Source organism: Palaemon carinicauda, chromosome 19, assembly GCF_036898095.1.
Source record: "Palaemon carinicauda isolate YSFRI2023 chromosome 19, ASM3689809v2, whole genome shotgun sequence".
Lineage (NCBI taxonomy): Eukaryota > Metazoa > Arthropoda > Malacostraca > Decapoda > Palaemonidae > Palaemon > Palaemon carinicauda.
In genome coordinates, this window is record NC_090743.1 from 21,233,956 (window position 1) to 21,247,242 (window position 13,287).

General features: G+C 40.3%; 1 long non-coding RNA gene across 1 annotated transcript in view; it reads left to right on the top strand.

Annotated features, from left to right (window-relative positions):
- The first annotated feature begins 1,140 nt into the window (after positions 1-1,140).
- Positions 1,141-13,287, top strand: part of LOC137658515 (uncharacterized) — a 390,514-nt gene continuing 378,367 nt past the window's right edge. The window contains exon 1 of the long non-coding RNA XR_011047353.1: positions 1,141-1,339. This is a non-coding gene — a long non-coding RNA (uncharacterized lncRNA). The remainder of the gene's footprint in view (positions 1,340-13,287) is intronic.

Consider the following 13,287-nt stretch of genomic DNA (forward strand, 5'->3'; position numbering starts at 1 on the left):
TCCTTCTTTACTTGAACTAGATGGCTCTGACACTCACTGTCCAATGGAAAAGGAAATCCTTTTGGCTGATATGTTTGACAGTAAGCAGAATAATAAGAAACTTTATCTTCCTCATTCCTGTTTTCCTGAGGCTAAGCTAACTAGTTTAGCCTTTCGATCTCGTGAAATTAAAGCTCTCTTGATGGACCTTGATGCTTATGGAGGTATAGACCCAAATGGTATTTTGTTTTATGTTTTTTTTTTTATAAAACTGCAGATTTCCCAACTCCAAAGTCATCTGCTATTTTGCACAAGTTAGCAATGTATTTATGGTAGATCAAGTCCAACTGATTACCGCCAAATTTCCATAACTCCCATATTGACTAAAGTTTTTTAATGTCTTTTGGCAAAACGTCTTAATAGGTTTACTGAAGGTAATCATCTGTTCCCTTGATGCAATTTGATTTTCGTAAAGGCCTTGGAGCATGTGATGCCCTTCTTACAATCTCCAATGCTGTACAGAAATCCCTTGATTGTGGTCAGGAAATTTGAATGATTGGCTTTGATTTTAGTGCTGCCTTTGACGGTGTTAATCATGAGGGCCTTGTTTTCAAACTCAAGCAGTTGGGAGTTGGTGGGTCGTTTCTTAGCATTGTTATTGAATTTTCAAGCAAGAGATCGTAAAGAGTTGTTGTTGATGGGCACTATGTTTTTATAGTTTATATAGGAAATATTTATTTTAATGTTGTTGCTATTCTTAAAATATTTTTTCTTTCCTCACTGAGCTATTTTCCCTGTTGGGGCCCTTGGGCTTATAGCATCCTGCTTTTCCAACTAGGGTTGTAGCTTAAAAGTAGTAATAATAATAATAATAATAATAATAATAATAATAATACTCCTTAGTCAACAAACGACAGGTTTTACAATACCCTACTCCGGACTGTATGATTAGGGTAATCATCTTTCAAATATAACCAATACTTTTTGGTTTTGACTTACTATATTAGTCAATAGAACGAAATTATAATAAAATTTCTATTGAATAAAAATCTTATATGTCTTACAGATGAATAAACTCATGACCAAATAAAGAAAATGTCAAAAAATAGTAGTGAATATTTTGAAGATGATCCCCCTACTAAACTTGGAGTGTTGCTCAAATAGTGCCAGTAGAAGATTGTCATGAAATTCTAGATTTTAGCTTTTACATTTTTTTAAGTCTTTATTTGTTATTGTGACTTGAGTTTACCAAAAGCAAGTTTTGTGGAATCCCGTGTCAATAGTGAACTTCCAAGAAACAAGATATGAAACCCAGCATTGTTACACGTGATAATCCTTCTCTGGCCGTTTCCATGCAAAGGTGACTACCGGTAGGCCTATGCCACTGCTATATCTTAGTTTATTTTATGGTGGTATAATTATATGGTGACTTATTTTTTTCTAAATACACTTATTTACCTTTTAACCAGCATTAGTGAACATTGAAACATCACGTTCTTTTGTAACCCAACTTTGTACCAACTGCCGTAGATGGCTTGTCCTTACTTACCCAACCCCTTCTAAAATATCAAAATATGTTTTCTCGTATACTGTATTAGTACTCGATGTACGCTCAATATAACTACAAGATAAAGTAAATCCTAATTTCTCACCAAACACAGAATTTACACTAGATATTTCTGAAAATATTTACTGCAGGTCTATATTCCTTATGAAGCAAATGAGGGTATTATTGTATTGTATCACTGTAGTACAGTACAAATTTACCCAAATGAGAAGTGATCCTGGTGTATTTATTGGTACCCTGAATTCTTCTGATGCAAATAATTTGGGGTGAATATGCACGTTTCAAATTTTAGACATTTCAAAATTCCAGAAGGTATGATAGGAAAACTTAGTTTTATAAAGGAAACAAAAACTAGAGTACCCCGTACCATAAGTTTCCCCACCTAACATAAGCTGGTTTTATTATAGTTACGAACGGAAAAACTTCTCTACCTAAAAATATTTTCATTTAGAAGAATGTCTGGGTATTATTGTACTGTAATACAGGGCAATGTAACCTAGGGAAAAAAACTACTTCTTTCTATAGAAAAAAATTCCCCTCTCTTCGAAAATGACACTCGTTCCTGTTGCAAATGAATAGTTTCAGATATATATATATATACATATATATATATTATGTATATTATATATATATATATATATATATATATATATATATATATATATATATATATATATATATATATATATATATATATATATATACAGTATATATATATATTCAAATAAGCCATATATATTTTTGATACATTAATGTCTGGATTCTCTTAACGACCTCGGGATCAGAGCCCCAGGCAAAATCTCACAAAGACAAGAGCTTGTGACCGGCCGGGAATCGAACCCTGGTCCGGCAAGCTTGTATAGACAGTGACTAAATTCGTGGCCAAGTGGTTTAGTCACTGTCTATACAAGCTTGCCGGACCAGGGTTCGATTCCCGCCCGGTCACAAGCTCTTGTCTTTGTGTGATTTCGCCTGGGGCTCTGATCCCGAGGTCGTTAAGAGAATTCAGACATTAATATATCAAAAATATATGTGGCTTATTTGAATATGAAAAACACGTCTAAATGTGCAAAATTTATCATATATATATATATATATATATATATATATATATATATATATATATATATATATATATATATATATATATATATATATATATATATATATATATATATATATATATATATATATATATATATATCCAGCGATAAAGGGGGACCCCCATTGGGAACTCAGGGTTTTGGGTGGGGAAAGCATACTGGGGAAACGGTATAATGGTAAAACAAGCCTTTTCTTCTCTATATATTACCTTCTCTGATGTACTGTATAATAAACCGATGAAAAAATACGGTAATATTGAGCTGCGCAATCTAACATTAGCAATGTTAGCGTAACATGCTAACATTAGCAATATTTTTCATTTATTTTTTGTCATTCTACTGGTCGGTTGTAGTCGCTCTCGTTTGTTCGTTTGTACTTTGCAGGTTTCAACCTTCTGCGCATAAACCGCTCCCCCCTGCGCATAGACTCCTTCCCCCTGCGCATAGACTCCTTCCCCCTGCGTATAGACTCCTCCACCAATAGGATTTCTTTTTCTCTATCCGCTAAATTTAACTACTGTATTCGACTTCACCCGCTTTATTCAAGTTTATGACTTGATCCAGTACAACTATACCATTCCTTTTATGTAATGCCCTCGTATACATATCACGTTTGACCCCAGTATTACTCGTTTTATTTGCCAATACCTTATAAAATCACCTCATTTTATTTTCCTATTAATATTATTTATCATAACTCCATTTTATCTTACTATATTACTTTTATACATTTTGTTATTACCTTGTCACGCCCAGATTTCACATAAATACTTGCTCTGGACAAGTTTCCCATTCTAGTTAATTCATGCTTACTCTCTAGACTCCGTTGTTTTTCCGTTAACCAATCACGAACCTATACGTATGGAAAGTTTGCACAGGGGGTGTGGGTTAATATCTCCCTACCCCCTTCCCTTATCTCCCTCAAGTGGTCTCTTCATACCCCTTCCAACAAATACTTTTCTGTGGAAACCTTTGTTCTAGTCAGGTCTTTGTTATTTCAAGTGTTTTTTTTTTTTTTCGTATTTTGTGGTGAAAGTTATAGAAACTTGTAAAGGCTGCAGTATTCCATACTTAAAAGCATTTGCTAAATTTCATGGGGAATTTTTTGATACGTCAACCAATGTTGATAATTTCCTTAAATCACATAATGTAATATCCCAATGTTTTCAGTGTCCCAAATGCCGGTCATAGAAGTTGAGACGTCTCAGTCTCAACACCCCGGTGACCCACAAGTTTCGTCGTCCGGGTCATAAAAGTAAGTCATTAATTTCTTTATTTTAAATGTTTTTAACGTGCGCAGCTCAACATTATCATTTGCCAGTACAAGTTTGTGACCTGGGAAGGGGGTCCGGGGCCTTGCCCCTGGCTAGGGGCTGTGACCTGGGAAGGGGGTCCGGGGCCTTGCCCCTGGCTAGGGGCTGTGACCTGGGAAGGGGGTCCGGGGCCTTACCCCGGCTAGGGGCTGTGACCTAGGAAGGGGGTCCGGGGCTTGCCCCCGGCTAGGGATTGTGACCTGGGAACTACTAGGTTAGGTTAGGTGGGTTTGTTAGGTTCTGTACCCTTTTATATATTGTGTAAAGGGTATATGGAAAAATGCTTTAAAATACACATGCTAATATTAGCGTAGCATTGCTAACATTAGCAATGTCAGCATAACATTGCTAACGTTAGCAATGTCAGTATAACATTGCTAACGTTAGCGTAACATTGCTAATGTTAGCGTGCGCAGTACATACGTTCTTGATGAGTGAAGTGAGGACGGAATTTGAACAAGAGTCATTATATATAAACATTTTAACAGAAAATATATGTTTTCCTGTAAAAAATAATGTAATTTAACCGGTTTTCCCCTTCATTTCATCCGCAACAACAGCAACCAGTTCGGCTACTTGAAGTTAGTCGAACTGGTTGTTCTGTTTGTTTGTGGTTGAAATGAAGGTCAAATTCGGTTAAATAATGTCATTTCCTACAGGAAACCATATATTTTCTGTTCGAAATGAGATTTTGTAATACAGTACAACTTTACCAACGTCTGTTTTTCTTCAAAAATGACACTTATTTTCACTGCAAATTAAAACTTAAGGTATTATCTAATAAATGATATTCAATGGGGTTAGCGTGTACAGCTCAGCATGTACTGCTTGCCTGTACATAGGCGCTTGATGTTTTTCTTTTTCCGCAGCACAAGCGAGCGCATGGCGGAGCAAAAACCATTAGATTTCTTAAAAATATCCTTGTTCTTAGACTATCTAACCAGTTTTCGGTTTATTTGCTGATGAAATGAAGGTTAAATTCAGTGAAAGCACATTATTTACTACAGGAAAAACTATTTTTTTCTGTTCAAAATGTTCAGACCGTAACTATAGTTTCACTAATATGTTTAATGGGGACTGGGACATTATAACTTGAGTATTGGTCGATTAAAATGTGAAGTCAATTTCTTACTGTAAGTTCATTGTTTACTTTTCGGAGATTGATTAGGAATTACTGCACATGCTTTGTATGATGTAATCCTTACCTGGCTTTTTTAACCAATTACGGGTTTCCAAATCTCATGAAGACATCTCCAAGAGGGAAGTACAATCAGTTTTGAAAGTTAGTGTAATTTCATCTCTTTTGGGAATTGATTTTGTTGAAAACTCTCTCTGTTCAGTATATAGCTATTGTTGCTCTTGCGAAAGTATAAAATATCCCTGAAATAATGACCTACAGGCCTTCCGAGCACAGGTCATCGACGTACCTCTTGATAGAACAGAGTATTAGCGATGTAATGTTCATTTTGCGAGCAAAGCGAGCCACGGCTGAACAAAAACTATAAGAAGGTTGTGAAGTTAATCATAAATGATTCTTCTTCTATTAACGGGCTTTTGTCCTCCATTTGTACGGGATAAGCACGGTTGCCTTCTTTTTGAAGGACTTTGCTTAGGCTTTTGGGGTAAATTATTATACTGTATTTCAATTACTAGCCACTGACGTGACTCATATATTTTTCCAACTGGTTATCATGTGTATATTTTGTATTTCTGACCATTATTATTGCTATAAATCACTCATTTTGGGCATTTTCCACACTCAAAACCCCAGTTTCCCACTGGGGCCCTCCATAATTGTCTTTATATAAGGGAGATCCAAAAACTCATAAACGATTGGTTTGCTACAATGATCATGGTCAGAAATGCATAAAACTCAAGGTAGCTAGTGGGAAAAATATATGGTTCATCTATTTGGCTAGAAATTAAAGTATCATATATTTACACCAGTACCTACTGGGGTGGGGGTCCTGTGACACCCCATAGACTGCCGTGTTTGTTTCCTAATCGCTTCACTCCTGAAACTTGGTATTTCTTGAGTGTCTCATATTTTAACCCATTCATAAAGCTTGAAAAATAACTATGTCCATCTGAAGTTATCAAAACTATTCAAAATACTAGTTAACACACCAGTAACACTTCTTATAGCCTTCAAAAGGGGGAGTGGCCCATTTTTTGGATGCCCTTGATATGGACAACTTTCTTGAATACGAACAAAGAAGATCCGTTTCAAATGTGTGGCATAGATGCGGGAGGAGCTAGTATAAAAAGGGATGGAGCTTGTATAGAAGATTGGACAAGAGAAATATGACAGAAAAAACAATTATGATTGTAGATTATAAATGGGTATTAGTGCTAATAATACAGAATATTGGAAATCAGTTTGAATAGGAGAACCACTGTAAGAACTTTTATGAATTGTTCTCAAGGTCTTCTGTCTTGGCCATCAAAACGAGCAGTAGGCTAAAGAGGGCATTTTTATGAAGATAGGTATCGTAAGTTATTTTTAACTGTTGAATTAAATTCCAGGGTTCAAACCAGTGTTTTAATAGGGTTACATGCAATTATGTTGGTAAAAATCAGTTTAGAAATATTGTGCTACCATAAATTGAAACCGACACTTTTAACTTCATATTTTTCTGACTGCTTACATGTTCAATTGTTCTTAGTCTATGTTTCTTGGAACATCACCCTGTTTATTTACAGTTTCATCCAGGGCTTGAATTTGGATTTAAGAATTTTGAATACTTAGTACATTGCGTTTTGAACAAATTTGACCATTTTTGTCTGAAGTAAGTACTTCAAGAGATACAGGACCCCTAAGAACAAGAATAATGGGAGACCACAGTGGGAAATGCAGTTTATAGGAGGGAAGGCTCACAATGTGTTATACAGTATAAGGGAAGTTGTACCAGCTTTCTATCTTACAGTGGTTACATGTTCGCCTGGCATTCACATGGCAGCAGACTGATCCCAGCCTGGGACTGTTTAGTTGAAGCTGTTTACTGGGTAGGCCATCTTACCCTGCTGACATTTTGGTATGCGTCTCTCTGAATTATACTGGAACTAAAACCAGACACCTTTACCTTTAACCTGATCATGCCCATCTCACATGACCTAGGGAACTGAATTCCCCTTACTAACTCCCCGCCCTTCCCTAACCTCTCCTGTCGCTAAGGTTTTGAATGGGGGGAAAGATAGAATGAGTAAGTTGTTCTGGGCCTAGATACAAACCTTACACTATTTCCATAGGAGTATTATTTCGGTGATTGCTAAAACCAACCATTAAAGTTTTAAAAGCAAAGTGTAGTGTAACTACACTCCGGTAGTTAGCAGAAGGGGAGGTAGCAGGGGTAACCCACCACCTGGCTTACACCATCGCTAGTAAACATCGTCTCATTTTATTTCGGCTCGGTTGAGTTCTCTTCCATCAAAACCTTTTAACTTATTTACGATTAAAAGCAATTAGCTTAAAGTTTTATAAGTCCTTTTTCTTTCAGAGCTAAGTACCTTGGGGCTCATGGTTTCTCCGTGCAAGGCGAGTTAGCAAGAGATCTTACGGTGGGGCACACGAAGGGAGCAAACATCCTCCTAGGGGTTGATTTTTCCCTCGAGGCTTTGAAGGTCTTCCACTTAAAGTCTTACACCCACTCGGCTCTTTGGGCCTCGTTTGCTCTGCTTCGGCGGGCGGGCCTGAGCAGTTGCTGACAAGAAATTCTTGGAGTGAGTTGTCGGGTAATACTTTTGGGGTAAACCTACAAAAGAGTTTCGGCTACGTTTCACAAGTAACACTGAATGCTGACTTCAACTTGAACAAAGCTTGTTGATGGGAAGCAGAGAGCACTGCCCAGAGTTCTGCCTCCAGGTGTTGAGCAATTTAACATTTCAAGGGAGAGTCATTCTCAACCAGGTGTTGGGCAATCATTCCTTATGAGGGAAACATTCCCTCCACCAGCCACCGTCTTGCAATCTTCCTGCTTGCGGGGAGAATGGCAGACAGTGGCAACAGGGGTTGGTCCTCTTTCCCATCTGCAGGAATGAGAGACTTCGCCTGGGTGGTTTTCCTCCTTTGGGGGATTCCTCAGGTGGGAATTGGATTCATCCATGCCCTGCCCTTTTTTTTTGGAGCAAAGCCCTTCGGAGCTTGGTGACGAAGGGGTTAGGTGACTGCTTGCAGTTCCTGCAACCGGTCGGCACCTGGCCCATCGACGAGTTTCATAGGCTTTAACTCTTTGGGGTTACAGTACAGTATTACCAACATCGTGCCTTTGGACACAAGAAAGCTCTTAGAGCTTTGTGAGGCCAGGTCCTTCAAGGACCTATGCTTTTTTGGGTTTCCAACTCTTTTGAGGGAGAAACTACAGTACTTGTAGGCTATATATCTTCAGGATTATTTCCTACGTCCTGCCACTTGGGGCACAACAGAGCTCATAGAGCTTTGTTAGGCCAACCCCTTATGTCTCAATCTCTTTTGAGGGAGAAACGGCTGGTCTTCAAGGCCAATACAACCTTTTTCATTTCTTTCCGAGGGGATGACATAGCGCTACTCCCCAACCCCCTTGGGGTTAAGATGAGCTTTAGATATTACTTCATAAAGACTTTAGTTTCGCAGAGATGTCATGTGTAGTGTTGCACACCCATCCACCGAGCTCTCTTGAGGTGGATGGACGAGCTCTTCTGCCTGACAAACGTTGGGGTTGCTCGCCTTAGTACTCGTTGCAAGTTTGTTAGACCCTACTTGTCAGAGCAAGCGTGCGTACTTCGTTAGTGCACAGAACTTAAGCTTTCTGTTGTGTACTTCGTTAGTGCACAGAACTTAAGCTTTCTGTTGTGTACTTCGTTAGTGCACAGAACTTCAGCTTTCTGTAGTCTGAATTGTGCGCTACCAATAGCATGCAGAGCTTCAACTTACTGTTGCCACACGTGAACGCTACTTCAGTATCAAGTTCTTGCTGACAATATTATTGTTATATGCCAAGTTATAACACTAGTTGGAAAAGCATGGTGCTATAAGCCCCAAAACTCCAATAGGGAAAATAGCCCAATGGGGAAAGAAAACAAGGAAATAAATGAACTACAAGAGAATAACAAACAATCAAAATGAAATATTTTAAGAGCAATAACAACATTAAATAAGATCTTTTATATATATATGTGATTATAAAAACTTTAAAAAGAGAAGATGAAGAGAAATAAGATAGAACAGCATGCCCGAATGTACCCTCAAGTAAGAGAGCTCTAATCCAAGACAGTGGATGGAAAGCCATGGTACAGAGGCTATGGCACTGCCCAAGACTAGAGAACAGTGGTTTGATTTTGGAGTGTTTTTCTCCTAGAAGAGCTGCTTACCATGGCTAAAGAATCTCTTCTAACCTTACGAAGAGGACAGTAGCCACTGAAAAATTGCATTGCATTCATTAACCCTTTGAGGGAAGAAGAATTGTTAGGTAATCTCAATGTTGTCAGGTGATGAGGATAGAGGAGAATGTAAAAAGAATAAGCCACACTATTCGGTGCATGTGTTGGCAAAGACAAAATTACCGTAGCGAGAGAGAGTGATCCAAAGTAGTACTGTCTGGCCAGTCAAAGGACCTAATAAAATTCCAGCGATAGTATCACAACGGGTGACTGGTGTCATAGCCAACCTACTACCAATATTACCCGTATATATACTTACAGGTAAGATTCAATTATCTCCTCGCCAGCGTTCGCTGACTCTCGCCAGTGCTCGCTGATACTCGCCAGTGCTCGCTGATACTCGCCAGTGCTCGCTGATACTAGCTAGTGCTCACTGATACTTGCCAACGCTTGCCGATACACGCCAGCATTCGCCGATACACATCAGCACTCGCCGATACACATCAGCACTCGCCGATACACACCAGCACTCGCCGATACACACCAGCACTCGCCGATACTTGCTAGCACTCGTCGATACTTGCCAGCACTCGCCGATACTTGCCAGCGCTCAATGATACTTGCTAGCGCTCACTGATACTTGCTAGGGCATGCCGGCGTTTGCTGGCAATCCTGGACAAACCTACCTAGTGTTTGTGTTCCTTACGTTCTGGGCCTACAAACCCTTACGTGGGAAACTCTTTTTTAAGAAGGTTTACACAACTACTGTACAGGCATTTTCTAACACTCCATAAAAAGCTGAAATGAACTCCTTCGGTTGCGCATACCCACTCACGAAGACAAAACGTCAGGGTTGTTTCTACAAATACTGTTCACTACTGATCACATGCGTCTGATTGCGTTCGTCTGCTGCATACCATCATTGTGCCCCTGGTCACAACGAGTTGTCATTAGACACCAAATTTCATTAAACGCAATCCTTAAGGGTTATCTTCTCTTGGAGAGCTCTTTGGAGCACTCACTTAACAGGCTTGTGAGACATAGCCTTGAAATTTTTCAATTTTGCCAATTTCTAGTCTAGTCTTCTGCTTACATTTACAAAACGATAACAAGCTTCTCGCTCAAGGTGGCCATTCAAACATTGTCAGCTTCTGCTTATGTGTATGAACGACAGGAAGCCCCAACCATAAGTCGTGCAGGGAAACATTTAATACCGACTTAGGTCTGATCGCTAAGCTATTAGCATGTATTTATTGTGTGTACACGAACATATTAACAATGCTACGGCTAGTGGACAATCCATTTCTTTGAGGAATAATATTGCGATTCGGCTATGCATAGTGCTCTCTTGGGCAAGTCTTCCCATCAAGACTCGTGCACTTAAGAAGCTTTGTCTAGAATGAAGGTTAGTTTTACCTCATGAGCGCATGCAGGAAGACAGATGCTTATTACACCTTAATGGGGCGTGCTGAGGAGTGCGCTCTCATAAGCGCCCCTTATCAGCTTTCGCCTAGCCAATGCTCTATGATCAGTGCATTCGGTCTACTTTGCGAGAGGAATCAGGTTCCTTTGTAAGCTAAGGTAGCTTTTGCTTCACAGGCCTATTTCTTGGTCAAACATGTTGACGGCACCCTCTTGACACTCCACCTAAATAAGTTCGTGGGGTTCAATGGGAAACAATCTTGTTCTCTAGAGACCCCGACACCTCCTGGTTCCTGGACCCTGTCCAGGCGGTGAAGAAGGTCATCTCAAGATCGACCGATCATCCTCTGATAGTTCCACCTTCGAGTCTTAGCACCTTGACCCACCGAACACTTTGGTGCCCGGTCTTAGACTTTTTTTGGTGCAGGCTTTCTGGCGCAATACTATGGCGCATGCTTTCTGGTACAGGACTCCTTGTTCTTCAATAGAATTCCTGAATAAATTTGGTCTATATTGTTTATAATAAAACTTAAATCAAGGTTATTGATATTAAAATAAAAAAAATCATTTGTTACAGCCCAACATACAAACCTTCCGTTCTCCATGTAAGAGTATTTATTTCGGCAAAGCTGAGTCTAACTACCCTCTGCTAGTTATCGGGTAGGCTAGCTACCCTGCTTGCACCAGCACTAGTGACTGACTGTCACTTTTTATTTCTGCTAGGTAGAGTAAAAACATAGTCTTTCTCCCGCTAAAACCTTTTAACCAGTTTATGATTAAAAGCAACTGGCCTAAACTTAATAAAAGGTTCTTTTTCTTTCAGAGCTCCCTTTCTTGGGGCGGTCAGATTTCCCAGGCAAGACAAGGTAGCAGGATGTCTTTGGCCCCAGCTTCTGCTTGCCCTGAGTTTCGCTCTGCTTTGGCTGGCATGCTTGAGCAGTTGCTGACAAGAACTTCTTGGAATGATTTGTCGGGTAGCACCTTCGGGTTGAACCCAGAAACGAGCTTCGGCTAAGTTTCATAGGCAACACTCAATGTCGATCCTCAACTTGAGCTCAGCTCATTGACGGGAAGTAGAGAGTACTGCCCAGAGATTCGCTTCCAGGTGTTGGATGATTTTCCCATCTGAGGGAGAGTTAACCTCCACCAGGTATTGAGCAACTTTTCCTTCTGAGGGAGAGTCCCTCCACCAGCCGCTGCCATCCATGGGAAAGACAGCCTTCACCTATGGGGTTTCTCCCCTACGGGAAATTACTCCGGCGGGAATTGGAATCGTCCATGTCCTGCCCTTGCTTTTCGGAGCTTGGTGACGAAGGAGTTAGGTAACTAACTGCAGTTCCTACTCATTGCCGCCATACCCTCAGGGTACAAAACGAGTCTCATTGCAACTTCTCTCTTTGGTCTTTGCCACAAATGGTGATGACTGCCGGCTGCTTGTGGCCGCTGCATCTCACATCAACGAGTCTTGTAGGCTTTAACTATTCAGGATTATTGTCGACATCGTGCCTTTAGGCACAACAAAGCTCTTAGAGCTTTGTGAGGCCAGGTCCAGTTTCTACCACTTCAGTACATCTTGCCTCTTGGGGTACAACAGAGCTCATGGAGCTTTGTGAGGCCAAGCCCTTCGAACGTAAGACTACTCACCGAACCCTTTTGGTGGGTAGGATGAGTATGAGTACTTCTCAAAGACTAATTTTGCAGAGAAGTCATGCGCACCCATCCACTGAGCTCTAGTGTAGTGGGTGGGTGAGCTCTTCTGTCTGACGAAGGTCTGCGAGCAACATAGGTTGCTCACCTTAGTACCCATGCCAGGTTTGTGAGACCCTACTCTCCAGCGGGTGCTACTCTGGTAGCGCATGGAGCTTTAGTTTGCTGTTTTCTCTATTGCGTGCTACTTCAGTAGCACACAGAAATTCAGCTTATTGCTGCCACAAGTGAGCACTACTTCGGTAGCACTCACTAACCCATTTAACCTGTATCTATCCTTACAGGTAAGATTCAATGCTCTCCTCGCCAAAGTTTGCTAGTGTCAGGTAGTATTGCTGATTTTCACCATGCTCGCTAGCGTTTACGAGCGCTTGCCAGCAATGGCTGATTCTTGCCGGCACTCATTAGTGTTCGCGAGCGCTGGCAAGCCTATACAAACCTGCCTAGTGTTTGTGTTGTTTGCATTTTGGGTTAGCAAACCCTTAAATGCGAGACTGCTTGTGCATGAGAAACACCCATCCCTGAGGAGGTTTACACAACTAAAGCCATTTGCTAAGACTCCATAAAAGCTGAAATAAACTCCTTCAGTTGCGCATGCGCTCTCATCAAGACAAAAACTCATGTCATCATTGTGCCCCTGGTCATAACGCGTTCTCGTTATTCCGAGTTTCGTCAAGCATAATCCTTTGGGGTTAGTTTCTCGGGCCTGGTTTCCTTGGGGAATGGAGAGCTTTTTAGAGCAGTCGCTCAGTGTGCTTGTGAGATATACCCTTGCAAGGTTATTTTTTGGAAACCTCTAGTCCCAAGGGAATAATGTAAGCTTCTGCTTAAGTTTACAAAC